Here is a 25898-nt window from a genome sequence, read left to right as displayed (position 1 = left end):
GAGCAGCTGGTGTTCTGGGATGTGATCTCTTTACTTTCTACGGAGAACCCTTGTTTCTCAGAGATGAGAACTTTCAGTGACTCCTCACTGTAGCTAAGGTTCTGTTATCATTTCTGAAACAAGAGTTTTTTTTAATGTGCTAATCCTATTTCCTAATAAATATAAGACACGGAAGTAACAGGACTCAGGGTCACATGAATTTTTAAATTTCTGATTCAAATAAAGTTCCATGAAATGGATTGCTTCCTAAAAAAAAAAAAAAGAAGGGCCACTAATTTATGTATAAGAGGAATGACTCTCATTCCTCTTTCTACTTTTCTATAAAGGGGTTCGCTGGATTTACATGTAAACAGCTTCCCTGAGATTAAAACTCTCCCACTCTCTGGGAAGTCTGCAGTGGTGGCCTCTGGGATTAAAGTTAAATATCCCAGGAAGACCCTTTCCCTGTGGCCCCCGGAGGCCCGTGGGGCTGGGGAGCTCTTTCCTGCAGGAAGCAGGGAACAGAGGTAAGTGGCTGCAGCCGGCCCTCCAGGCGTCTTCAGGTGAAAGCTACAAGCTCTGGCAAAAATGCAAAGAATTCTGAGGAGGAGGCACCTTTCCCAAGGCATTTTCCTTCCCCCTTCCCTTCCCCCATCCTACTTTTCACTATAAACAAGTGAAAAGGCCAATCTTCCCTTTGCTGCCTGTTGATCCGGATAAGATACCGTCCAGAGTGACCTTCCCAGCCCTGGGGGTAAGTCTGGGGGTCAGAGTTCAGGTGGGGTTAGGAACGTCCCCTTCAGGGTCTGCTCCCCCTTGGCCACCTTCCCTTAGGTGGCTCTAGGTGGGCTTTTGTTTGCCTTGAAGCCTTAGCAACCTTTGTTTACTTGGCAGGGCTCTTTACTGGTGACTTACAAGGCACTTTGCGTTGTGGGCTCTGCGTTTTAGAAGACGTGTTTGTCCCATGCAACGCTCAGTTTCTGAGTCATTGCCTTCCGCTGTATCTGAGCACTGATTAGGGGCTAATGGGACTGATAGCCAACATTTATAAAAGGCCCACAGTGGGCCGGGCACTGTTCTGAGAGCTTTACGACATCAGTTTATTCATTGAAGCCTCCAGCTTTCCAGTTTTAAGGGTCTTCAGTATCGTGGTGTAGATGAAAAATATTGCCTGCCATTTCAGTAAACAAAGGATGCTGGGACCTCTAGCCAGCAGCCCTGGCAGCCGCCCCCAGCTGTGCAGCGGGAGGGCATTCACGATGAAGAAAAGGACACTGGCCCTAGATCATTAAGGTGCAAATCAAGGGGATGATTTCAATGAGCCCAGACTCTCGCATCTTCCCACACAAAGAAAAGCGCTAAATTCATTAACTTGAGATGTCTGGTTTTCTTTAATTAACAGTAATCTTTCGATGTTCCAACTACCTGGTCCTTGTTGCAGAACTCCTGTGTATCCTGGCTCCTCCTTTACCCCTCGGAGCAGTCCCTCAGAGAATCTTTCAGACTTCAGTCCTCAGAAAAATCCGCGAATAAGACATAATTCTCAGCTTTTAGATTGTGCGCCTTTTTCAGTTGACAGTGGCAATCAGTATTTTAAACTCAACCAACCCAGGCAGAGGGCTCATGTAGGGCAAAGCGTAGGTGCAAAGGAGGGGAAGTCTGGATCACGTCCTGAGTTTTGGGTCTAAGTGTGCTCTGCTGGATGAGTTTACAGGTAGCCACATCACACGGCAGGTTTGATAAATGTCATGAGAGAAGCACAAATAAAATACTCGGGGCGGGGGCTGGTGTTCAAAGGAACGGGAACGTGCATTGGGATGTGATGACACACCATGCAGAAGGCAAACTATGGAACAGCAAAGATTCCAAAGGGCAGAGGTGGGAGGGGAGCGTGTTTTGGAGGTTGGACCATCATGAATGACAGGCTGATGCTGGGAGAGAAGCATGGGGCTGGTTCTGAGGGGACACAGGCCACCAGGTGTTCTGGAGCGCGGTCTAGTGCGGGGAGCGACGGAGACTCACGGCAAACCAGGCTGGGTTCCTGCGGGGAAGCCAGAAAGGCCAGCTGAAAACACTGTGGACTGGCAACGTTAAGCCACTTGAGGGGTTTTCAAAGAGGAAACAAGCCTTGTAGTAAATGTGAGCGAGGACCAGGGGGTGGAAGGATAGAAACTAGAGGCCGGAAAAGGAGGAAGGAGGCTGCTGGAAACAAGCAGAGAGACTTGGAAGCAGGGCCATTGCGGTGCAGGCAAAGAGGAGGGAGTTTGCGGACGGGGAAGCAGCGCTGCGGAAGGTGAGAGGAGGCAGGACGAGTGGAGCTCCCGGCCTCACGGGTGCCGCGTACCTGGGAGGGTGTGTGTGTGTGTGTGTGTGTGTGTGTGTGTGTGTGTGTGTGTGTGTGTGTGTGAGACTTGGGGTGCTTGGGGTGTGGGAAGATGATCCTGGTCTGCGGTGTGTGTGTGTGTGTGTGTGTGTGTGTGTGTGTGTGTGTGTGTGTGTGACTTGGGGTGCTTGGGGTGTGGGAAGATGATCCTGGTCTGCGGTCCCGCTGAGACATTAAGATAATACAGACACCAAAAAGGCCAAGCTAGGTCCCCACCAAGGAAAGTCTTACTGAGAAACAAGCACCCAGAGGACAGGTGGCCGCTCAGCGTGTGCTTCGTTGCAGCAACATCAGCAGGAGAGAATTTTAAAGGAGGTTCTGAAGCCTCACCTCACTTTATTTTCTATAATATATGGATATTGAAATGTTTTTTGTTATTTACCTTTGAAGGATGAATATGTAAAGCCATATACACATATTTATTATAGTACGAGTAGTAATACTGAAAACACAAAGTACAAAGAAGCAAAAAAACAAAAAACAAACCCCAAACAAAAAACTGCCCATAGACTTACCATCTAAAGGTAAACACTCTGATAGTCTTTTTTCAAAGTCGAAGTTTCTCACCACATATTTGTAATCATATTGATGATAATTCTTTTCTTTTTTTTTTGCCTTTTTTTTTTTTTAAGCAGAGGGAGGTAATTGGGTTTACTTATTTATTTATTAGAGGAGGTTCAGGGATTGAGCCCAGGACCTCGTGCGTGCTGAGCACACGCTCTGCCACTCGGCTATACCCTCCCACCCTTCTAATTCCTTCTTTGAAATCAACCCATTCTATACACCCTCTGTGCAGTCCCCTCCCAATGAATATTTTTTGGAAATTCAGGAAGAAATTACAATAAGAAAAAAAACGGAATTGATAGACTATTACCTATTCTTGAGCAGCCCATGTGATAAATTTGATTTGCTGCTTTCCCATTTTTCAGTGCGTGTGCATCTGTTAAGTTAAGTAGAACCCATCAGTACCCACTTTTCTTTGTTTATCTTTGGGTGTTTGCCTTTAGGACTGCCTGTAAACATATTCTGTTTTATGAAAGCAGAGTAGAGGTCTGGCTACTAGCTATGGTCTAACTGGTATAATTCCACATTCATTTCTGATGCACGTTGGAAAACATTTTTCCACCAAGTGTCGTAAAAATCTGGAGTGTAGGGGAAATGCTTGGTAGTTTCCATCGTGAATGTAGATTAAAAAAAAATCAAACCTGACCAAAACTTTCATGAATATTTTGAAGTTATTAGAGAGGACAAATTCCCTTCTTGTGAGTTTCTCCTTTCAGCAGAGGGAAAATACACTGGTTCTCCCTTGTGTTTACGTTAGAGGATGGGGCGGGGGCCCCCGACTGCTGGGGGTTGGATGAGGCCTCAGCCTCGTCTGCCAGTGCCGTCACAGGGGCAGTTTACATCCGGGTGAAGCTAATCCCAGGAGGAAGTTCCTCTGTAGGGATCTGCTGAATTCTCACTCATCTCCTCAGGCTTCCGTTGTTTGCCTTGAAAAGCATCCTTAAGTATTGGACTTTCCAGTAAACCACCTCAAAAAACATTTTCCTTTGCAATGCGAGGAAATGGCATTTTGCCCAAACTAAGTGGAATTCAAACCCCAAAAGAGCTGAATTCATTTGAAAGTTGCAAGTGTCCATTGAAGAAGGCTTTACATTTTGTAACATCTTCCTTATCCTGAGCTTAGAGAGGCATGCAGAAGTTAAGCTTGCTTAGTTAAAATCCGTATTCCGGTTTCGTATCGGTGTTTTATCTGGTAACATCCTGACATACAAGTCGTATTACATGAACCCTAAGGATGGGTGGGGACCCATATAAATGCCACATACAAGCCACATACCTGTAATCACACATTTGGCCCCACTTTTATACATTTTTATAACAAGTTATTTGCTGATTACAAATGGTAAGACCAGCCTGATACTTTTTGTAATAAATTCCTCTTTGTGAAATATATGAGTTCTGGGAATCGTTTGTATTCCTTGGTTGTACTGAGATTTAAATAATATTCTCCCTGTTTAGAATTAGAGCTAAAACTTTTTAGAAAGCAGGATGCGAAATATTATAATCTCATTACAGGGTTGAGGTTTACTTCAAAAATGTGTTTATCGATTTTAGTTTATAGATTTTAGAATCAAGTAAAGATAATAATTACAGGCCCGTCTGTTGGGAACATTTGAGATGGGGAGGAGGTTGGAGGCAGACTGCTCGCAGGGGAAGTGTGGGCAGGAGGCCAGAGCTGACCATCCTGGATAAGAAAGAAGGTTCTGCCCAAGGGGTGTGTTTTGCAAAGCGCCCCCTTGATTTGCTCTTCAAAATGTAAAGAAGACTTAAAAAGTGTCTACCTAACCAAGTTTTATTTTAATGCTAATTTCGAGGGGGCTAAACAGGGCATTTTGATGTGTAATACTGTTCATATGCGTAATGGGTTCAGGTCGGCTCCGAGCTTTGAAAAATGAACCCCTTTCATGTGCCTCGTTCATCAGCTTTAATTGGGGAGGTGCCTCAATTCTCTATTTCATTAAAACCCCACAAGCCAAGAACAAAAGCAAGACACGTAATTCCTATAAGAATGGAAAAATAATAGATCATGTTAAGTCAAATCTCAAAGAAAACAACCCAGAAGGAAAGCTGGGGCCAAGATCACATTCTTTGACAAGGAACAATAGTGAAATACAACTTCTGACAGTCAGTGGTACCATTTATTCAGATATTCAAAAATTACTGGAAGCAGTAGGAATATCTGCTTTTCAGTGACCGACGTGTCTGCCTGGCTCCTTACCCGCATGTCTTAATTTAATTTCTTGACAGTTGTATGAGGGAGGATTTATTACCAACATTGGGAGGTTAAGAACACAGAGACCTGGAAGGTAAGTAACTTGGCCAAGGTTTTGATCTGGGTAGGCGTGTAGTCTGAACTTGTAACCACAGACGCTCCTCACCTCGTCTCTGTTTTGTTTGTTTTTAATTCTTTTTTTATTGAGGTGTAGCTGATATACAATGTTAGTTTCAAGTCAAGTGTACAGCAAAGCGATTCAGTTTATACATACATACGTACATATATTTTTCAGATTCTTTTCCATTATGTGTTGTTACAGGAAATTTAATATAGTTACCTGTGCTATATGTTAGTTCCTCAGTGTCTCTGTTTTTATTTTACTTTTTTCTCCCTTTCTTTTCTTTTTTTAATGGAGGTACTGGGGATTGAACCCAGGATTTCATGCATGCTTAGCATGTGCTCTACCACTGAGTTAGACTCTCCCCACTTTTTTCTTCCTTTCTTTATGCTTCAGAATTGGCATTGTGAATAACTGAATGACCATCACACACACAAAAAAGGGTATAAAATAAAAAAGAATAAAATAAAAAAAATTTCATAGAGAAGAGTTAGAGCTTCTAAATACTAGATTTCTTAAGTAAGTTTATTTTAAGAATTTTGACTAAAAAACCCATGTTTTTCAAATATAATAAATATTCTCACATCATCTAATTCTTTATAGAAATTGTAACTCAAACAGTCTGGAACTTAGGAAATAAAAGGAAGACATTACTTTTCTTGTTGGAAAAAAAATAGCTGCTTCTTTCCATCACTTGACAAAGACATCGCGTGAGAGCTCCGTGCGTGGCACAGGCCATCTAGGTGTTTGTAATTAATCCATCCCGTTGTGCCGCCCCGTGACGGCCGAGCTGGGCTAGGTATCCATGTCTGCCAGTCTCTTTGCAGATCAAATCTTAGTCCTCTTTCCGATTCAGGAGGTCCGGGGGTCTTAATGATACTCATCTGTTATCACTTACGGCTTAAACAGCTAGTGACATTTTACATTTTTGTTTTATTGGTTCTGCTGTCCTGGAGATGGAGACAGAGCAAAACCAGGTATCACAGGAGATCAGGGCACCGCCGCCCGCACATCGCGCAATAACCAAGGACAAATCTCTCCCACCTGGGTTCAAAACCACTGAAAACTTGCAGTGCTTTGCAAAGAGACAAACAATATCCTTGAGATGGCTCTCAGAAGCACATCATTGTCTTCATGTGGAGAGTGATTTAGAGTAATTAAATATAGTGGTCAGTAGGGTGGGGAGAATGGGAAAATGACTAGAATACACTGAACACACGTTCTCATCTGGAAAAGAAAACAGACACCTCTGGTGATTAGGACCATCTCCCTTCAAGAAGAGACAATTAACTCTTTTTTGATTCATTTCCCAAAAAAGATATTTAATGATGGAATTGCCGTCCAACACAGAGCACCGTGTCAATTGCTTGATACAAATGACAGATGTTTAAACTTACTGGAGCTGCAGAACAAACTTTGTTAAAAAGGTTCCAAACCAGATGTTCACAATATTGTCATTTTGAGAGAGGGGAGGGAGGGAGAGGGGGAAAATGTCTTTTCACATCACCATGGGCAAGAAGAAAATCTGTCAGCATATCTCGTGGAAGACACGGAGCTAGTGCGTAGAGGAAGGGGTCCAAACCGCACGCATGCTCTAAAAATGAAAGATAACCTGCCGCAGGTCAGGGTTTGCTGGACGTTCCAAGGATCAGCTCCACTGTGCTTACGGCTTCCACGTTATTGTGAGTTGATGAAACATGAGTGTTCTGTGGTCGTAACACAGAGCTGGGAGACAGCTCGGCATTTGCAGCTGCGAGGGCGGGAGGTGACGGGGAGCGGAGGAACCTCGGACCTTTTCATCTTTAACTACACCTGCCTCCCCCAGAGCCCCCCAGGGGAAAACAAACAGCTATAACCCTGCGGTCCCTAATCTGTTTCCCTGACCAGCGGACAGTATGGGGACAGTGTAAAGTCACAGCTGTTACTTAAAAAGTTCTGAAATTCACAAATGTATAATGAGTATAACAATACCAGGTCCCTTGGCCCCTTACTTTGGTTCTAGCTGTATATTTGGTGCCCCCACCACCACCACTCCCTTTATTCCTCTTCAAAGCAACTTCTGAAGTTCATTATAACCAGATTTCTCACATTAAGAGAAAAGGCACAGGTAACTCTTGGTCACAGGCGGTGTCCATCAGACCCTCCAGGCATTTCTAGCTCCCGGACTTAGAATAAAGGCTGCCTTTGTGGCCACTGTCCTTTCCTGCTTTCTGTCCATTTATTCCTGCGTAGTAACCAGGAGATACGAAGGTCCCTAAAAATGTTACACAGCTTTTGATGAAGACAACCATGTTTACAAGGCAACATGCAGAGCCAGATGAACCAGTGCAAAACCTGTCAGACTAGACGGGGAGGGGGTAGCTCGGTGGTAGAGCGCGTGCTTGGCATGCACGAGGTCCTGGGTTCAATCTCTAGAACTTCCATTAAAAAAAAAAAAGAATGCATTTAATATAAATCTGCCAGACTAGGCTGGGTTATGCTAACCAGCCCCAGAATGTCAGGGACTTAAAACAACAGCGGCTTCTTTATGTACATCCTGGGTGGCAGCCCGGTCCCTCTGGAACCTGGGCAGATGAGGTGGTCACCGGCAACTGTGCCAAAGAGAAAGAGACAGCTGTGGAAGGTCGCACCAGCAGTTAGATGCTTAGTTCAGAAGTGACTCAGTAACGCACCGGCAGAACTAACTAGTCACCCAGTCCCGGGCAGAGGGAGAAAACAAGACATATTCTGCAAACAGCAAGTGATTGCTGTCACCAGAAGAAACCATGGCAAAAGCCTTCGGCCCCCTCCTCCACCCCCCTCCACTCTGGCTTTGAATTGATATCTGCTGCCTTTGGGGGATTATTCTCAGGAATAATCTGTCCTGGTAAGCGTGCATGATCATTAGACCTTTTTGTTTTTCTTTAACGAATATTTTTTTAAAAAGGCATTGAAGTGTTTGTTTTTATGCATGTTTATCTTCATATGTTTTAAGGAATCACAGTGGCTATATGTTGACATACTCTGGGCATTTATTGAAAATCTAGTGGAAGAAATCTCAGAAGATTTAAAAAATCCAGCTAAATTTGGTTAGCTTTTTCCTGTAGAAAGTTCATAATCTTGTTTCATTTCTTCAAAAAGGTATGAACTCCATCAAAGAGTATCTAGAGAAAGATAACTTGAGTTTAAAACCTGTAACACATCGTGTAAAAATTGACTCAGCTCTTCTAACTCCTGTTGGGTTAACATGCAGATGATGATATTTTTCACTTGTGAGAACTTTTAGAAAGATTCCTTTTGTATAACTGTGGCCAAAAAAATCAGCACGACTGCGGAGTTTTCTGAGTTCTGTGTATTGTACTCGGCATGGTGGAGACCAGCAGGACAGCCCTGTGGTGCACTATTTTTGTTTCACTAACTGCATCCTAGCAAGGACACAGAATAATTGCAACATAACGGAAGCTTTATGCTCCACTGTAATGATCAAAGGATATCAATAATGCAGGCTCCACGGAGGAGAACAGTTTCAGTCCCATTTCCTCTTTGGTCTGAAGGAAGCCAAAACGAGCTATCAGTGAAGGTTCCGGACTGTCCACCAGCCTAGAAATCAATAGGAAAACAAGTAATTGCACAGCAAAATTCATTCCAACTGCAAGGGTCTTTATGAAATCTCCAGGAGCGGGAATATATCTTCCCCAGTACACTTTGATTTTAGAAGCTTTTGAGCGCACCAGACAGCCACGCTGCACTTCGCTGAAGTGCTACCATATCAGAACAGCCACTAAGCTCAGTATTTGGAGTTTGTTTTATTAGGACTAAGCAAACCACAAAACAGATAAAACAGTTTTATGGCCTACATCTGGTTGAATAATAAAACATATGGCTGCACCGTCAAGAATGTGCAGCTGTAAGTTACTGTAAATACCCAGCTCGAGATAGTGATGGAGGTAACAGCACGTGGCACACAGGAAGGTTTATTCCTCTGTGCGTCACAGGATAGACATTTATGACTCCCAGACCGTTAGGTGGGATTTGCTAATGGTCGTAGGTTTGGTTTGGTTTGGTTTGGTTTCATTTGCTGTTGTATTTATGTTTAGGTTATTTTACTTTATTTATAATAGAACTACTGTAGATTCAGGAAGGGACCACCATCCATACTTTTATACCTGGTTTTATATTGTATATGTGTGTCTTGATTCTCTATGCCTGGTCTCCGGCTGAATCCTCCTGTTGGCTCTCAAAGAATATTTCAAGGCAAGAGAAAAATTTAACCCGGTCTCTTGCTACTTTGAGGAGAGTTGCTCTGTGGGTGGGTGATACATTAGAAACACAAGTTGTTGCCGTGAGAAAGCTATGACACCAAAGACAGCTGAGAGAGAAACAGTGGAACAGACAAATCATATCTTCGCATCTGGTAAATTATTCCTTATGTCACTAGCACGGAGCGCAAGTCAGTAGCCACCCACTGGCCATATATCAATCAGAAAACCAGGGAGTGCTAAACAAAATTTATTTCCAGGCCAACTGTATAGTAAAAATAAGATAGCTGCATATCACAAAATGGTACTATAGCCTAGCACCTTATTCCAAAGAACTGTCCTTAGCTGGAGGTGAACAGAGGAGGCAAAAAGTTTGAGTTACCATAGATTTTGTTTTTGAAATGAAGCACTTGGAATAATCTCTCTTCCTTCCTTCCTTCCTTTTTCTTTCATCTCTCTCTCTCTCTTTTTCTTTTTTAACTGCAACTTTATTTTCTCACAGCAGTTTTAGGTTCACATCAACACTGAGGGGAAGGTGCAGAGATTTCCCAAATACTCCCTGACCCCACACATGCACAGCCTCCCTCCTCATCAGCACCCCCCTCCAGATGGTACACTTGTTACAGTCGATGAGCCTTCACTGACATATCGTTATCACCCGGACGCCATAGTTTACATTAGGGTTCACTCTTGGTGTTGTACATTCTATGTGTTTGGACAAATGTTTAATGACATGTATCCATCATTATGGTAGCATACTAAGTGTTTTTACTGCCCTGAAAACCCTCTGTGCTCTGCCCATTCATCCACCCCCACTCTCCCAGTGCCTGGCAACCACAGATCATCTTCTGTCTCCGTAGTTTTACCTTTTCCAGAATGCCATATAGTTGGGATCATACAGTATGTTGCCTTTTCAGACGGCCTACCTGCACTTCGTTATATGCGTTTGTTTCTTCCATGTCTTTTCATGGCTTGATAACTCATTTTTTTAACTGCTGAATAAAATAATATTCCATTGTCTGATGTACCACAGTTTATCCATTCACTTCCTGAAGGACATCTTGGTTTCTTCCAAGTTTGTGTCATTATGAATAAAGCTTCTATAAACATGCGTGTGCAGGTTTTTGTGTGTACACATATTTTTAACTCCTTTGGGTAAATAACCAAGGAGCAGGATTGCTAGATCGTGCAATAGGAGGATATTTAGTTTTGAAAGAAGGCACCAAACTGTCTTCCAAAGTGGCTGTACCACTTTCCACCAGCAGTGATGAGAGTTCCTGTTGCTCCCCATCCTTACCAGCATTTGGTGTTGTCGATGTTTTGGATTTCTAGTGGACGGGCAGTGGTATCTCACTGTTTTGATTTGCGCTTCCCTAATGACATGATGTGGAGCATCTCTTCAGGTGCTTAGTTGCCATGTGTATGTCTTCTTTCGTAAGCTCTCTGTTAATGTTGTTGACTCATTAATTTAATCAGGTGTTTTTTTATTGTTGACTTAAAAAAAATTTTTTTTGGTATATTTTGGATAGCTGTCCTTTATCAGATGTGTCTTTGCAAGTATTTTCTCTCAGTCAGTGGCTTGTCTTCTTATTCGTTTAACAATGTCTTTCACAGAGCAGAAGGTTTTAATTTTAATGAAGTCCAGCTCATCAATTATTTGTTTCATAGATCATGCCCTTGGTGTTGTATCCAAAAAGTCATCACCATACCCAAGGGCATCTAGGTTCTTTCCTACGTCCTTATGTCTTTGTAGTGGTGATGTAGGTGCTGTGGTCTCCTGGCTGATATGGAAAGAAGCAGAAATGAGATCAGGGTCTCTTTTTGAACCACTCTGCTCAAGGAGATCACCAGGCAGGCTTTGTGCTCAGCGTGAAGGTGCTTTGGGGTGCTTTAGGGATGCAAAGCAGAGATCTGTGGCCTTGTGGGGTTATATTCTAGAAGGAGAGAGAAGGACAGAAAGTAAACAACTGATATAGTGGATAATTACACAGCACATTAGAGTGGGATGAGTCTTACGGAAAAAATAAAAAATAAAAAGAAAGAGGCAAGGCAAGGAGAATCGGAAATAGAAGGTGTTACAATTTAAAACTGAGTGGCCAGGGAAGGTCACTGAGAAAGTTCCATTTGAGTAATGATTTTAAGGAGAAGAGGGATTTATCTGTGCAGCTGTCTTGGGGAAGGTCATTCTAGCAGGAGGCATAGGCAGCAGAAAATCTTCAGGATTAGCATATGCCTGGCCTGTTTGAGGATAAGCGAGTGAGCCAGTGTGAAATGAGCAACGAGGCAGAGATAGAGAACTAGGAGATGAGGTCACCAGAGTAGCTGATTGTGGACCTTGTTGGATCTGGTGGATGTTGTCAGCACTTAGGTATTTATTCTTAGTAGTTCGTAAGCCATTGGACAAGTTTGAGGAGAAGAATGACATGAACCAATTTATGTTTTAAAAGGATTGCTTTGGCTGTTGAGAAGTGTTAGATTCTGGCTGTATTCTGAAGGTAGGACCAACAAGATTCTTTGATCAGCTGGATTTGAGAGAAAGAGAGGAGTCCAAGATGACCCTTAGGTAGGTTTGTTGTTTTTTTGTGTCTCTTGAGTCACTGAGGGATGGAGTTGCCGTCCACTACGATGGGAAAGCTGACCCTAGAACAGATTTTGGGAGGGAAATCAGCAGTTCAGTTTAGGTCATGTGACAGTTGAGACATGGTATACAAGTTGTCCATGATCTTTAATGGAATGAAAATTCCTACTTAAATGTATTTAAGTTTTGGAAAGTTGGTTTATTTAATTAAGTGACTGATGAGCAGTACTGATATAGCAAGTGTCACATGTTGTGAGTAAAGGGCTGAAATTTGGGAAGTAGGGCTCAAATCACACAGTCAGGAAGTGGCAGAACTGGTTCTGTGTCACCACTTTGTGGACTGTTCTTGCAGGGATCATGTTGCTTCTGTGTCTCTTGAAAAAGCGAGTGGTGTTCAAATGACCTTTTATTTGAATTTTGTGCAGAATGAATCTGGAACCAACTCCTTCAAGTACTAGTGGCTCCGAAAATGGTCTGGGGGTTTTCCTTGAGAGCAAGCAAGGCATTTTTGAGTCATCTTAGTAGAAGTATAGTGAAGAAGGAAGGAAATGGTTTCAATGTATTTTGGATTTATTGGCCCAGATCTGCAGAAACACAATTCTGGGTGCCACAGTTTGATGAGAACATTGGCAAAGTAGAGTGTGTCCAGGCTGAGGCAGCCGAATGGAAGACGGCATGGAGATCTCCCTGAAGGATGATCAGAAGAACTGGGCTGTTACATAAGATTACAAAAAACGGTCCCTAAATGTTTGAAGGAGACAATTTAAGCAATGTATTTAGAAGAGGGATAAAATTCCTGAGGGTTAAATTGGATGGAAGTTTCAAGGAAGCACAGTATGCTTCAAAAGAAGCAGGTACTTCTCATTAATTAGAACATCTGGAAAAGGAATTGTCTTTCCTTGTGAGCAGATAAACACCATCGCTGGACAGAATCCAGCAGGTGTTAGAGGACCCCTGTCAGGGATTTGCACTGAATCATTAAATTTTAGAATTAAAAAGAACCTTAAGAACCCAAGATAGAAATTCTACTGAAGAAAGAACTGGGAAAGTGAAACTCTATGGTCTCATCCAATTCCCAGATTCTGTTACCATAAAAGCTCTCGAAATCCACCCACTGGGTGGCTCGCCATTTGTGCTACAAAAACACATGACTTGTGCTCACCATATGCTGAACACTGATGATTGCTTGGTTATTCTCTGCTTGGCCCATGCTCACATTCTTAGGCTTCGAAAATGTTGAGTTATAAGCTTCCCAAGGGCGGGCTGTATTTGTTCCCAGACCTGTTTATGCCAGTTTTCTTTCCCATTGTAGTTACATGACTTAATCAACTATAAGGTAAACCAATGATGTCTGAATATGAGATGGGAGTTATTTCTGTGAAATAAAAGTGATTGCTTTGGAAAATTGCCCTAGGAGAGCAGTGGAAATTGCTGTTGAGTTAGATGTGGGAGAGAAAGTTTTAAAAAACCGAGAGAAAATGTAAAAATCTAGGATTCCACACTCAAGCTATAGTTCTTGATCTATTTTTAAAGCAAATGAAACTGAAAATTATATGTAATGCTGTTATGGCCTGAGCTGTATCTCCCCTAAATTAATAATGTGAAGTCCCAACCCCTAGGACCTCAGAACACAACCACATTTGGAGACCACTTTTTAAAAGTGATTAAGTTAAAATAAGGTGGTTAAAGTGGAGCCCTAACTTAGTACGACTGGTGCCCTCAGAAGAGGAAGGAGTGTGGGGGATGCATGAACACAGAGAAAAGACCACGCCAAGAGGCAGTAAGAGGAAAGCCATCTACAAGCCACGGAGGGAAGTCACGGAATAAACCAACCCTGCTGACCCCTTGATTGTGGACTTCCAGCCTCCAGAACTGTGAGCACATACATTTCTGCTTACGCCTCCCAGCCTGTGCTGTCTTGTTATGGCAGCCTTGACAAACTCATACGGATGTGTTGGTGGGGCAATTTATGCAAAGAGACAAGACACAATTCCAACCAGAAGACCCAGGCTCCAAAGTTTGGGGAACAGATGCTTTGCATTAAACAAAATGTTGAAGGGACTTGGGGATGCTATTGGTTGTAATTAGCTGCCTCATCCACTGTTTTGGTTAATGCACTAGTAATACGTTCCTTTTCTCCAGACTGGAGGGCGTCTCCTGAGCTTGATGTCACCCTTGTATTTGTTCATAAACATGTCATCAAGAGCTGTTCGTCATAGCACAAGGAAAGAAGCCACGAAGGATGGAATAAGCAGATATTGTTCTGGTGGCAGGCAGCTAAGAAGAGCGATAGGAGTTGGACGTGCTAGTAATTCTCCTTCCAGGCTGTGGGGTGATGAGTCACGATGGAGGAACACAAGGTGCTGCAGAGGTTCTCAGGGAGACGGGATCGTTTTAAGGCTATAGGTAAGATTTTAACTATTGGAAAGAGTCAAGAGGGTTATTTGAAGTAGAAGCGCTGTTGTGACAAAAGGCACAGTGCTTTGAAAGGTCATAAGACATTTTTGAAATGGTCAGTGGGTCTTTTTGACTGAGGCATGATGGTCAGTGGATAGTTGCGCAGTGTACCAGGCCCTCCGTGGTCCAACGTGGTGGTCAGTGGACACTTGCACGCTGTACCAGGCCCTCCTTGGAATAGCTCTGCCTGTCGGTTCCAGCCCAGTTCCCACAGCTCCCTGCCTTCACCTTCCTGCTCCAGTGCCAGGAATCTAATTGTGACTGTCTTCACGTGGGATGCGCTTCATCACCTCCGTGCCTGGCTAGGCTTAAATCCTCTATGCAAACTCAGCCCAGGCATCAGCTGCTCAGGGAAAGTGTATTCGTTTCCTGTTGCTCCCACAACACATTACCACAAACTCCATGGCTTAAAACAACCCAGATGTCTTCCCTTATTCTTCCGTAGGCCGGAAGTCTGACACTGTCTCGCTGCTTCCGTCAAGGTGTCTGCAAGGCTCTGTTCCTTTCCAGAGGCTCTGGGGAGAACCTGCTTCTCGCCTTTTCCAGTTTCTAGAGGCCCTCACACTCCTTGGCCCCAGCCTCCTCCCTCCACCCTCAGCAGCAGTGGCAGGTTGGGTCTCTCCCACATCAGGCACTCTGACCTCCTCCTCTAACTCCCCCTTTTACTTGCAAGGAACCCTAAGACCCCCTGAGATCTGCCCACACACTCCAGGCTGCTCTGCTCACCTCCAGGTCAGCTGATTAGCAAGCAGTCTGCAGCCTGAATTCCCCTTTGCCATGGAACCTAATATATTCATAGTTTAGGGGAATCAGGTCATGAACATCTTAGCAGGGCCATATTCCATCCACCACAGACGCCTCCCTCACTTTTTCTATCAATGCCAGGTAGGGATTTTGTTCTCAGAATATCTTATGTACAGTATAACCTATGTTTCACATTTAGTATTAATTAAAAAACTTTAGGGGGTCATTTAAAATGCTTACTATCTAATGATCAGTTTATTTATCATATCTTCCACTGCACACTGAGCTTTTTGAGGGAAGATGCTGTCTCTTTGATCTTACAATTGTTTTTGTGTCTTTAGTGTGTGGCGCATAGTGGTTACATAATAAATGTGGGGGAGAGGAGATAAAGGCTGGAGGAGTTAAATGCCTTAAGAAAGATATGGAATTTATTAAATGATGAAAATGTCTCTCAAATTCCTTACTTGCCAAATGTTGAGAAAGGAGATGGCCGAGTCGGTATTCAAGGGAGACTCTTTTATGTCTTCCGGGTGGGGGAATCCTAAAAGTACTGGACTGAGTTGGCTGATGTGAAAAAGAGTAGACTCGTGAGTGTTACGTCGTCAGTGGTTCACCTTTTCACCCTTTCTTTTTTCTCTTGGCAAGAGAGGTATGAGGAAGCAGAGAGGGAAATACCCTGGTCTCACGAAGAGGCTGAATTCAGCTGAGCTACACAAGGGATTCTCGGGCGAGCCAGCCAGCACAGGTGTTCAGGTGCACAAAACACTCCTGAGTCAACATTCTGGCATCATGAGAGCAGCTGGGGTGAAATGAAAAGAGGCAGCGTTGCTTTGTGTCCACACTCTGTTCCCATCTCCTTGCTGCCTTCTCACCATCTACCACGCAGGGCTGCTCCGGACCTGTTCCCAAAGACCTGTGCCTGAGTGCTGCTCCCTCAATTGGAGGTTGATCCAGTTATGTGACTAAAATAACCCTCAGGAAGGTGCAAAAGGGGCTGTCATTTCATGTACCGATTTTTAAATTATTCTCAGTCCCCCAACTCTCTGGGGCTCTACGAATCACCCCCTTCCCTCTGCAGCCAGCCTGGGTGTCCCTGCGCAGAACTTCCTCCTGCTCCAGCCCGGATTGATTATCTGAATATTAGCCCTGAATAATTGAAACTCAGACCCTCCCAAATTTTCAAAATGACCCTCAGATCTGAGTGTTCAAACTGGTTCTTTAGTTTAGTGGCTCTTTACCTGTTCCTCCTTTGCTCTGTTCTGAGGCGTCTTGCTAAGTTGCCTCCCTCCCTCCCCTTTTTGGGTGATCGCACGTGTCTCATGCGGACTAGCAGCTGTCTTCCGAGCACCATCCCTGTGTCCAGGGGTTGTGTACTCACTGCTTCTACCTCAAGATTCCTACAAATAAATTTCGTCCTGCCAATTTTATAGCTCAGGAGACTTCCCCAAGGGTGGCTGCATAGTCAGCAAGCAGCTGACACACGATGTGTTACTCTGACCCCAGATCTGGTCCGACTTTGCTGCTCCTTGCCAGGTGTGTGGAGAGAGGCGGTGGTGGGGAGGTGGTCGGAAGGCTGATGGTGCGAAGAGAGAGGATGTGATTCAGAGAGGCAAACAGCAAGTGAAAGAACTGCTGTGATTCTTTGAAATGATAGCTTGGGTGGCTCCCATTAGAGATGTGTTGGAGGCATCCTTTGAAGGTGACATCTGAGAGGGATGTTGTTGGACTTTTCAGAATTTCTTCTCCCCGTCATCCATTGTGAACGATGGAAAAAATGAATATATTTAGAATAAGCCAGCTGGACTCTGTCGATGAGGCTGACATGGGTGGCAGAGCACAGAGCATGCCCTCAGGGGCGAGCCCCAGGGCAGCCTTCCTTCCTCCAGGTCCTGAGGCCGCGTGGCCTTGGAGCGTCTCAGGCGCTGAGCTTTTTGAGCTGGTTTGATCTGGTGCTGGTTAGCCCTGAAGCCCTCACCCTCCGCAGAGACCACTAAGGTGTTGCCCTCAGTCTTTTCCAGCCTTGTCTTCATGGCTGGGAAACTGGATGAGGCTGTAGTGGTGGAAACTGTTTCTCCATGGAGGGCTTTTCCAACTTCCTGCTGTGGTCCTAGGGTCTGGTGCCAAGGGAAAGCGGGTGACTATGGACTTCTCTGGCTGCAAATGCCTTTCAGCACCGGCTTCTTGACCTTCAAAGACGGCTTTGGCTTTGATTTTGCAGAGGAGGGGTGCGGTGCCAGGGGTTTCCTTTTTTTGCTTTCAACACCGTCTTCATAAAAAAGATCTCTCAGTCCCAGATGTGTTACATCTTTTAGGATCAGTTGCCCCAAACACAGTCGACAGAAATGAAGTAAATAAAAGGTTGCCATCACTCATAAAAAGTGATGGCAACCTTTTATTTCTGAAGCAGATGTTCTGAAGCAGAACAAATTCTTAAGAAAAAAAATACAAACTTTCAACCTGTAGCAACCTGGGAACCCAGCAAAAAAGCAAATTGTTTACAAGAAGAGCCATTTAATACAACTTGTCCCTGAATTTACCCTTCCTGCAGGAGACCCACTGGGTCGCTAATTGCGAGAGAGTTAGGGACGCACACTAGATTGATTGGCATCTAATTCCTGGGAAGATGATAAAAACGGCTTATCAATAAATTTCTACAAAGTCAGAGAAGCAAATGAAATGCAGATCTGACCAATTAGCCATGGGATTAGCACACAGTGGGGTAACTTCAGGCATTTAGTTTTTCCTCTTGCCTAAATAAAAATCCTACCAGGAGTGACTGCTGCGTTAGCCTCTGCAGGGTGGAATCAAAAGAGAAATGCAGAGACATTACAGAATTCACAGGCTTTGCTTTCAAAGCAGCAGTTTGAAAAATAAATTTGTGTGTTAAACATTGAGAGGAAGTTTAATACCTACTTGTTAAAAACCTTTGAAGAGAGAAAATGGGATACTTTGTTCTGGCATAGATCACTTGCTTGAATTTGACATTACTTTTATCACATTTCCTTTGAAAGATGTTTCTGACTTAACACTTGACCTCTTTGAAAAGATAAAAGTCCTATATCCTATTGACAAAAATGTGTGTTTGTGTAAATGAAATGCATTCTGTAGTCACAAAAATACACTTCAACGGCTTTGAGACTAGAAGGTTTAAAACAAATTTCAAAAATACAAGCTTGAAACTCTGCATTTGTTAAACGTGCTTCCAAGTAGATCACGTAGATATGGTAGACATGCAGTGTCCAATGTCTTTACACAATAAAGTTGTACTGTGATTTCTTTGCCTTGAATTTTTCGCAATAACACATAAACCATGTTAAATGGATGTTCATGTTTTATGTGTTTGGGGCAAGGAACAGTGAACAAAATCAGCATGTTTCTATCAATTTTTTTTCTTACTGCTTTTTTTTTAATGGGGGGAGGTAATGAGGTATTTATTTATTTATTTATTCATTCATTCATTCATTTAGATGGAGGTACTGGAGATTGAACCCAGGACCTTGTGCATGCTAAGCATGTGCTCTACCACTGAGCTATATCCTCCCCCCATCATGTTTTTTAATTTGAATGAAACATCAGAGTTGTTCTATTCTAATGAAACATCCAGGAAGATATATTTTTGAAACGTTACTGAGTGCACAGCACAACAATTGCAGACCAACAATCATCTGCCTTTTGTAGAAAAAGCTACATAAAAATTTTATTAAGTAAAATGAAAGTTTAACTGATAAATATGTGTAAGTACATACATATGTATTCATATATATGACCTCTACATATATAGATGCTTGTTTCTTCTCCACGTGCTCCTGATATAAACTGGCCTGCAGTGTGGTACCAGGTCTCAAGAGGCGTGAAGGCCTCCCAAGTGATGCCTTCAAACGAGGCTGAAAGGCTGGGAACCTTTCGGAGCCTTTATTTGACCTGCAGCAACGTGGCCTTTCTCAGACTTGGGGAATCATCATATGTGTTTAATCGTGCCTCTACCCTATATTCTAAAACAGAGGTTCTCCAACTTGAATGAGGAACCAGAATCACCAGGAGGGCCTGCTGGGCCCCAGCCTAGAGTTTCTGATTCAGTAAACAGAGATGGGGCCAGATATTTGGTGTTTCTAGTAAGTTTCCAGCTAAAATACAGATGCAGCTGTTCCTGGGACCACACTGGGAGAACCACTCTCTGACGTGGAGCTAATCACAGAATCACCCGGGGCCTCTGTGACAAACACTACCCAAGTGAATCCTCCTCCTCCGCTGGGGGGGATTTTGACTCAAGAAGTGGGCACATTTGCATTTTCAGCTGGCACCTCTAGCTGTCTGCCACTGGTTGGTTTAGGAAATTCTGCAGTGGTGTGATCGTATCTACGTAGTTGACAGACATATGGTGGCCTGCGTGCTCTGAACTCCAACGCAGTGATGTAATGGACTGAAGTCCGTGTTCCCCTAAAATTCACACACTGAAGCCCCAACCCCTCTTGTGATGATACTAGGAGTGGGGGCCTTTGGCGGATGATTCAGGTTAGATGACTTGACAAGGGTGGACCGCTCGATGGGATTAGTGCCCTTATCAGGGTCTCTTTGCCTTGTGAGAGCAGAGCAAGGAGTGGGCAGCCTGCAGCCCACAAGAGGGTCCTCACCAGAACCCACCCACGCCAGCACCCTAATCTGGGACGTGCAGCCCCCAGAACTACGAGAAATGACCTGTGGCGTTGAGTTATGACAGCCTGAGCTGGGCAAGCAGCTGTCGAAGGGAAGGGGAGACTCGTGTTCTCTTTCTACTGTCTTTCTGGTCCAAGGCGTATATTCCTGTGAGAACTCCCTCGGGTATCAGCGTTAAGTGAGTGGTGAGGTTGACGGTCAGATGCACATGAGCTGCCAATGAGAGCCTCCTCCCCGGAGGCTGGGGCCTGTGCCTGTTCTCCTCGTTACCCCCCGCTTCCGGAGGGCTACCACGAGCTTGCCACACACCAGCGGGCTCCGGTGTTTATGCACGCTGCCTAATGTCATGCCTTGTGTTTGCAAAACACATTTTATTACCACCTGCATATATGTTAGTTTAGCCAGCCCTTGGATTCAGGATTTCACGTTACCTTCACTCTACACAGGCGTGAAGGAGGCTAGGACATCAGTTCCTGGTGGCCAGGGGACAGTTCCCCACCCACCGGTCCAGGTCTTGTTTATATCCAGTCCAGTGACTCTTCCTCTGCCTCACAGCAAGTGTCCAAGGTCTGTGTTCTAAGCTCTGAGGAGTATCTCTTTTTGTAACACTGAGTTGTACAGTGTTTTATATACAAATATATAATTGGGAGGACTTAGGGTCTTAAAAAAATACGAATGTTTCATACACTGTTATCCATTTAGTATACTCAGTTGTTCGTTTTTTTTCAAAAGAGTTCATATAAAGAAAAATGTGGAAATAGAATATAAGATTCAGAATTTTACTGATATTCTTTTACCAATGTTTTATCAATATTTTATCAGTATGTTATCAACTGTACCAATATTATCTCTGAGGCTGATTTACATTTAGGGTTTTTTAAACTAGTTTTTAAAAATTAAAGTACAGTTAATTTACAATGTTGTGTTAGTTTCAGGTGTACAGCCAAGCAACTCAGACACTCAGGTTTTTAAAAAGTATTCTATTTTAAGGAATTAAGAGCTAATAATGTAGATGTTACTTTGATACGATAAAAATTGTATAAATGTGAAAGTTTGGGGAGTCCTTTTTTTGAGAAAGAGTAATATTTTATTTCAATGATATAGTTTTAAAATATTATTTAGAGTGGTGGGTTGTCAAATAATTTATGTTTGCAATCACCAATTATTTACAGAGGAATATCCAGACTTCTCAATATTGCCTTGAATTTTGTGTGTGTGTGTGTGTATATGTGTGTGTGTGTAATGTCCCTTTCAGTTCTAATGGTTGCGTTACAAGGAGCTTTATGAAATGGCCATGATTCATGACAAATCTTTTTATAAAAAGATTTCAATGAAAAGCAGTAATTTTTTTTAAAGCAAAGAATTTTCTTTTTTATAATCAAGACAATATATTCTTTTAAAGTGGTATTTCTTGACATTTATAGTGTTGGTGACAAGGTCATAATTTCCATTATAATGAGATGGCTTTTAATAATGCATAACCCCTAATGCAGAAAGCAGTGCAACTTCCCACAAGCCGTGTCACAGTGAGTATTTCCTAACAAGTCTGGAAAACTCCAAGCAGGCCACATTTGACGTGGCGGTTTCAGTGGCCTTTAGTCCTTCAGGGTGCCCTCATCCGAGCCTCTTCAAGCTGTGTTTGCTCAGACCAGGATGCTTTGAGCCAAGAATACTGGATTTTTTTTTTTTTTGCTTTTATTTCAGGGAATGGTTAACAGTGAATAAAGGAATAAAAGCTCTTGGCGCCTCCTCCTGAGTTTTTCATGGTCATGGCTGAGAATGAGCAGGTAGTGATAGGACTGGATTTTGATTTTGGAAACATTTTGGATTTCTTTCTAGTTTTCAGAGTAATGTTACATGCAGAAGTATTGCCGGAGCTAGAAAGGGAGAAAGATTTCATCGTGTGTGTGTGTGTGTGTGTGTGTGTTATGTTCTGGTTAGAAAATAATGCATACAATTAGCAAAATATGTATAATCAAGACAAAGTTTACAAGGAAATGAAGAGGAACCACTCTTTCCTGATTGTTTGGGGGTCTCTGTGCTATCTCACTGGCAGTACCTTCTGTAGACGTCACTGCCTTTGCCTTCCCACCTCGCAGTGTAGCCTGAGGAGTGCATTATATCTTGTTTAAATATTGTTTAAAACTGGGGTTTTCCAATGTTCTTAGCAACACTATTTACAATTGCCAAGACATGGAAACAACCTAAATGTCCATCATCAGACGATTGAATAAAGAAGATATGGTGTGTATACACACACACACACACACACACACAGTAGAATACAACTCAGCCTTAAAAAAGAATAAAATAATGCTGTTTATAGCAACATGGATGGACCTGGAGATCATCATTCTAAGAGAAGTAAGCCAGAAATAGAAAGAAAAATACCATATGATATCACTTATATGTGGAATCTAAAAAAAAGACACAAGTGAACTTATTTACAAAACAGAAATTGACTCACCAACAAAGAAAACAAATACGTGGTTACCTGAGGGGTGGGGGGAAGGGAGTAGAAAGGGATAAATTGGGAATTAGGGGTTTGCAGATGCTACTATATATAAAATAGATAAACAAGTTTCTACTGAAGAGCACAGGGAACTATATTCAGTATCTTGTAGTAACCTATAATGGAAAGGAATATGAAAAGGAATATATGTATGGACAAGGATGACTGAAACATGATGCTGTGCACCAGAAATTGACCCAACATTGTAAACTTACTATACTTCAGTTCAAAAAAAAGGGAGAGGTTTTAATATTCAGCAGGTAGGAAAAGTAATGCCTTTTAAACTCACTGCTGAGCTTGTATGGGTAGAGTGCATGAGATAATATTAACCCATGTTACACAGAAGCATGAGGTGTAGAAAGTGTGACTTGGAGAGCCCAAGTGCATTGTCAACCCACATTTATTAAATAACCAAGAAAACAAATCAGTGTACCAGAATAATCAATACATATTATTTGTAAAAGTTGTGACTGATCAGCCATATTGTGGATAAGCACCTCCCATGACGCTGAAAGAAGGCACATATTCGTCCCAAGATGACTAGGGCAGTCGAAGCCGGCCGGCCGGCCACTTACGTCTTCCTGAGTCGCTGTAACAGAAGTGATTATGGTGCCATATGATCTTCATCACTGCACCACTCCTCTCTTCCAGCTCTGGCAGATTTGGATTGTACCGTAAATTTTGCGAAATTACTCTTGTCTCTCCCACCTGTAGTTTTACTTTCATGTTTGTTGGCTTTAAAAATGAAACATGGGAAGGAAACTATGGTGCCAAGTGTCTGCCTCAATTTGTCAGAGTTTACGTCCTCAGTTAATTGCTGATGTTGTACAGTCAGTAATGCGTAGTCCCAGGGAGTAACGCACATCGGAATGCAAAATTCTTTTGCGTGTGTGTTTCCTTATGGGTTTGTTAAATATTTCCAGTCCATCCCACTGGACGCTATTTAGTGAGGTCTTTCATATTTGTAGAATGCTCATAGCATTAAGGCATAAGATACTCTTTTTTCAGTCATCACCTTTGTGTATATTTCATTGACTATCTAGCTTAACACTTGAAGCTATTTCTTTGTGCTTTTCATTGACTTGGTTTTCTTCCTAGTGGTGGGGGGTCACCATTTCCTTACCAAAGATGGCGGATGGGGTCTGTCTTGTAGCTGCCTTCACCTCCCCTTCTGGATGGGTTTGGTTTTGCATGGCTGCCCTGTGGCTTTGCTGACGGCAGTGATGGTTAACTCAAAGTTACCCAGCTGCTGACTCTCTTTTGATGTTCCCTGCTTCACATGGTGACCACCCTTCTTATTTCTGTTTTGAGAAATTAAGCAAGAGCTGCCATGAAAGCATCATTATCTAATGCAATTTATATTTGGGGTATTGTCGTCTTGGGGGTATTCCTATCTGGAAATAACCTCAAGTCTTCTTAATTAAATTAGCCTCAGACTTCCAGGGAATAACCAAAAGGTCATGATTATCATTGCAATCATAAAAACCTGTGTAGAAGAACAAGCAAGTCAATTACCTTATTTGGGGTTTAAATTCATTGAATTCACACATTGCTCTGGATAGTGATATAAAAGCAAAGCAGGATTTGTTCTTCACATTCTGTGAATTTATGGCCTTATGATCTGGATGGAATATACTGTTAAAGAAAATTGGTCTGCAGACTGAAAGCAATTGGTTGACATTGGTTTCAGTGTCTCTGACCTTAGACTGACTTTATTTACTCAGTTACTCTCTCCGTTAAACATACTTACAAATCTCTTACAGGGATATTACACTTTTCTGGAAGAATTCATCTTTCAGATCCCTCAGCAACTTGGAAGTTTGGTTATGCAAGTGTTTGCTTTTATCACGACGGTGGCTTACGCACTCACATGAGGAACAAACGTCAGTATAAATTTAAGTACTCCTTGTAGATATTCTGGGGATAAAAGTCTCTATTTCAAAACTTTAGAGCAGAAAAAGCATTCGCAATGTCTGATAGTTGGCAGTTTGAAACTCACATTGTAAAATCCATTCTGAAAAGCCGTCTCGGCAGAGTGGCGTCTGGCTGTCCGTCGGCTGAGAGCAGACAAGTCCTCCTCTCTCGTCCTCACCATAAGGTGACTCTGCTCGTAATTTTCCTCAAGTTGGTTTATGTGGTGCATCTGTCCCTTCTAAGCCCAGGCAGGGACAGTCGTGGGTGGAGGTGAGTTAGTCAAGGTCTGGACAAGAGAACACGGACAAGGAAAATCTTCGCTGTCATCTGGCCCCCAAATTTCACGTGTTCTTCGGCTGCTTGGCACAGTTGTGCAGGCCGTCCCCATCTGCAGTGGGATGCTAATCTCAACTAATTTCCTGGTACCGGACATGGGTACCTACACATGAAGTTTACTCACAAGCAGAACTTCAACTATGCACGTCTGTCTGAGTTATAAAACACCGAGGGCCCTGAACGTGTTTCTGCAGAGTTGGAGTCTATTATTTCTATTTGCACTACCTTCAAATTAAAGATATGCTGGGGAGCCCTTGCGAATAATCCCACGCCTTGTGACTACACGGAACGATTTCTGTGGTGGTCCTCAATCTTTCGGTAATACTTTCCTGGTGCTCAGAAGTTGGTCTCTATGGAGACCAGATCTAGGAATGGTTTACCTTAGCATGATACATTTATAGAGCCAGATTTTTCCCCCCGCTAAATGCATAGCTATTTCATAAAGCCAGCAATGGAAATGTTCTGTGTTGCTGAAACAGTATTTCCAGCTAGGCACATATATTATAATTGTGAGAATGACTAATCTTGTACCATCAATATTTTGCCACACAGCAGCATCAAAAGGACTTGTCAGTTCAGTGGGGAAAATCATCCCATTAGCAACTGGGTTAAGACAGGGAAAGAAACAGTGTCATTGGCTTGCCCAAGGGCAGCAGGTGTTCATGAATAGAACTTGAACCCACAATCATTATTCCAAGACATCTTGCCATAAAGAGTCTAGTTCACTTCTTAAATATTCCATTGAAACAACTGAGTGTAAAAACATTTATTTTATATAAAGGGAAACAAAGAAACTAAATTTTTCAGATGGCTCTACTCATATGGAAAACCAATTTCTGGCCTTGAATCTAAGAATGACACATCTTAGTATTAAGAAAAGAACAGGGATTATAGAAAGCTCATTGACTTGGGTCTCCAAGGGACACTGAAATAACAAAAGAGGACTGATTTTTATGATTTGGCATATGGAGAAAGGAAACAGCAGGCATGGAGACGGGAGGGCTCACTCAGAGTTGGCAATGGGGCTTTAAAAATGATAGATTTTCTTTTTTGCCCACTGTCTTCAACATATTGATTATATCTTTGCGGGGTTGTTCTTCTGGTAGAAATGACAGCCTTAGTTTCTTTTCTGTACCTGTCTCCAGTTGTTTGTCCCACTCACTTCCCGGGGCTTTGCTGGAACCTCTGTCATACAGAAGGGGACGCA

This window comes from Vicugna pacos, chromosome 14 (genome assembly GCF_048564905.1).
Source record: "Vicugna pacos chromosome 14, VicPac4, whole genome shotgun sequence".
Taxonomy (NCBI): domain Eukaryota; kingdom Metazoa; phylum Chordata; class Mammalia; order Artiodactyla; family Camelidae; genus Vicugna; species Vicugna pacos.
This window is presented reverse-complemented; position numbering follows the sequence as displayed.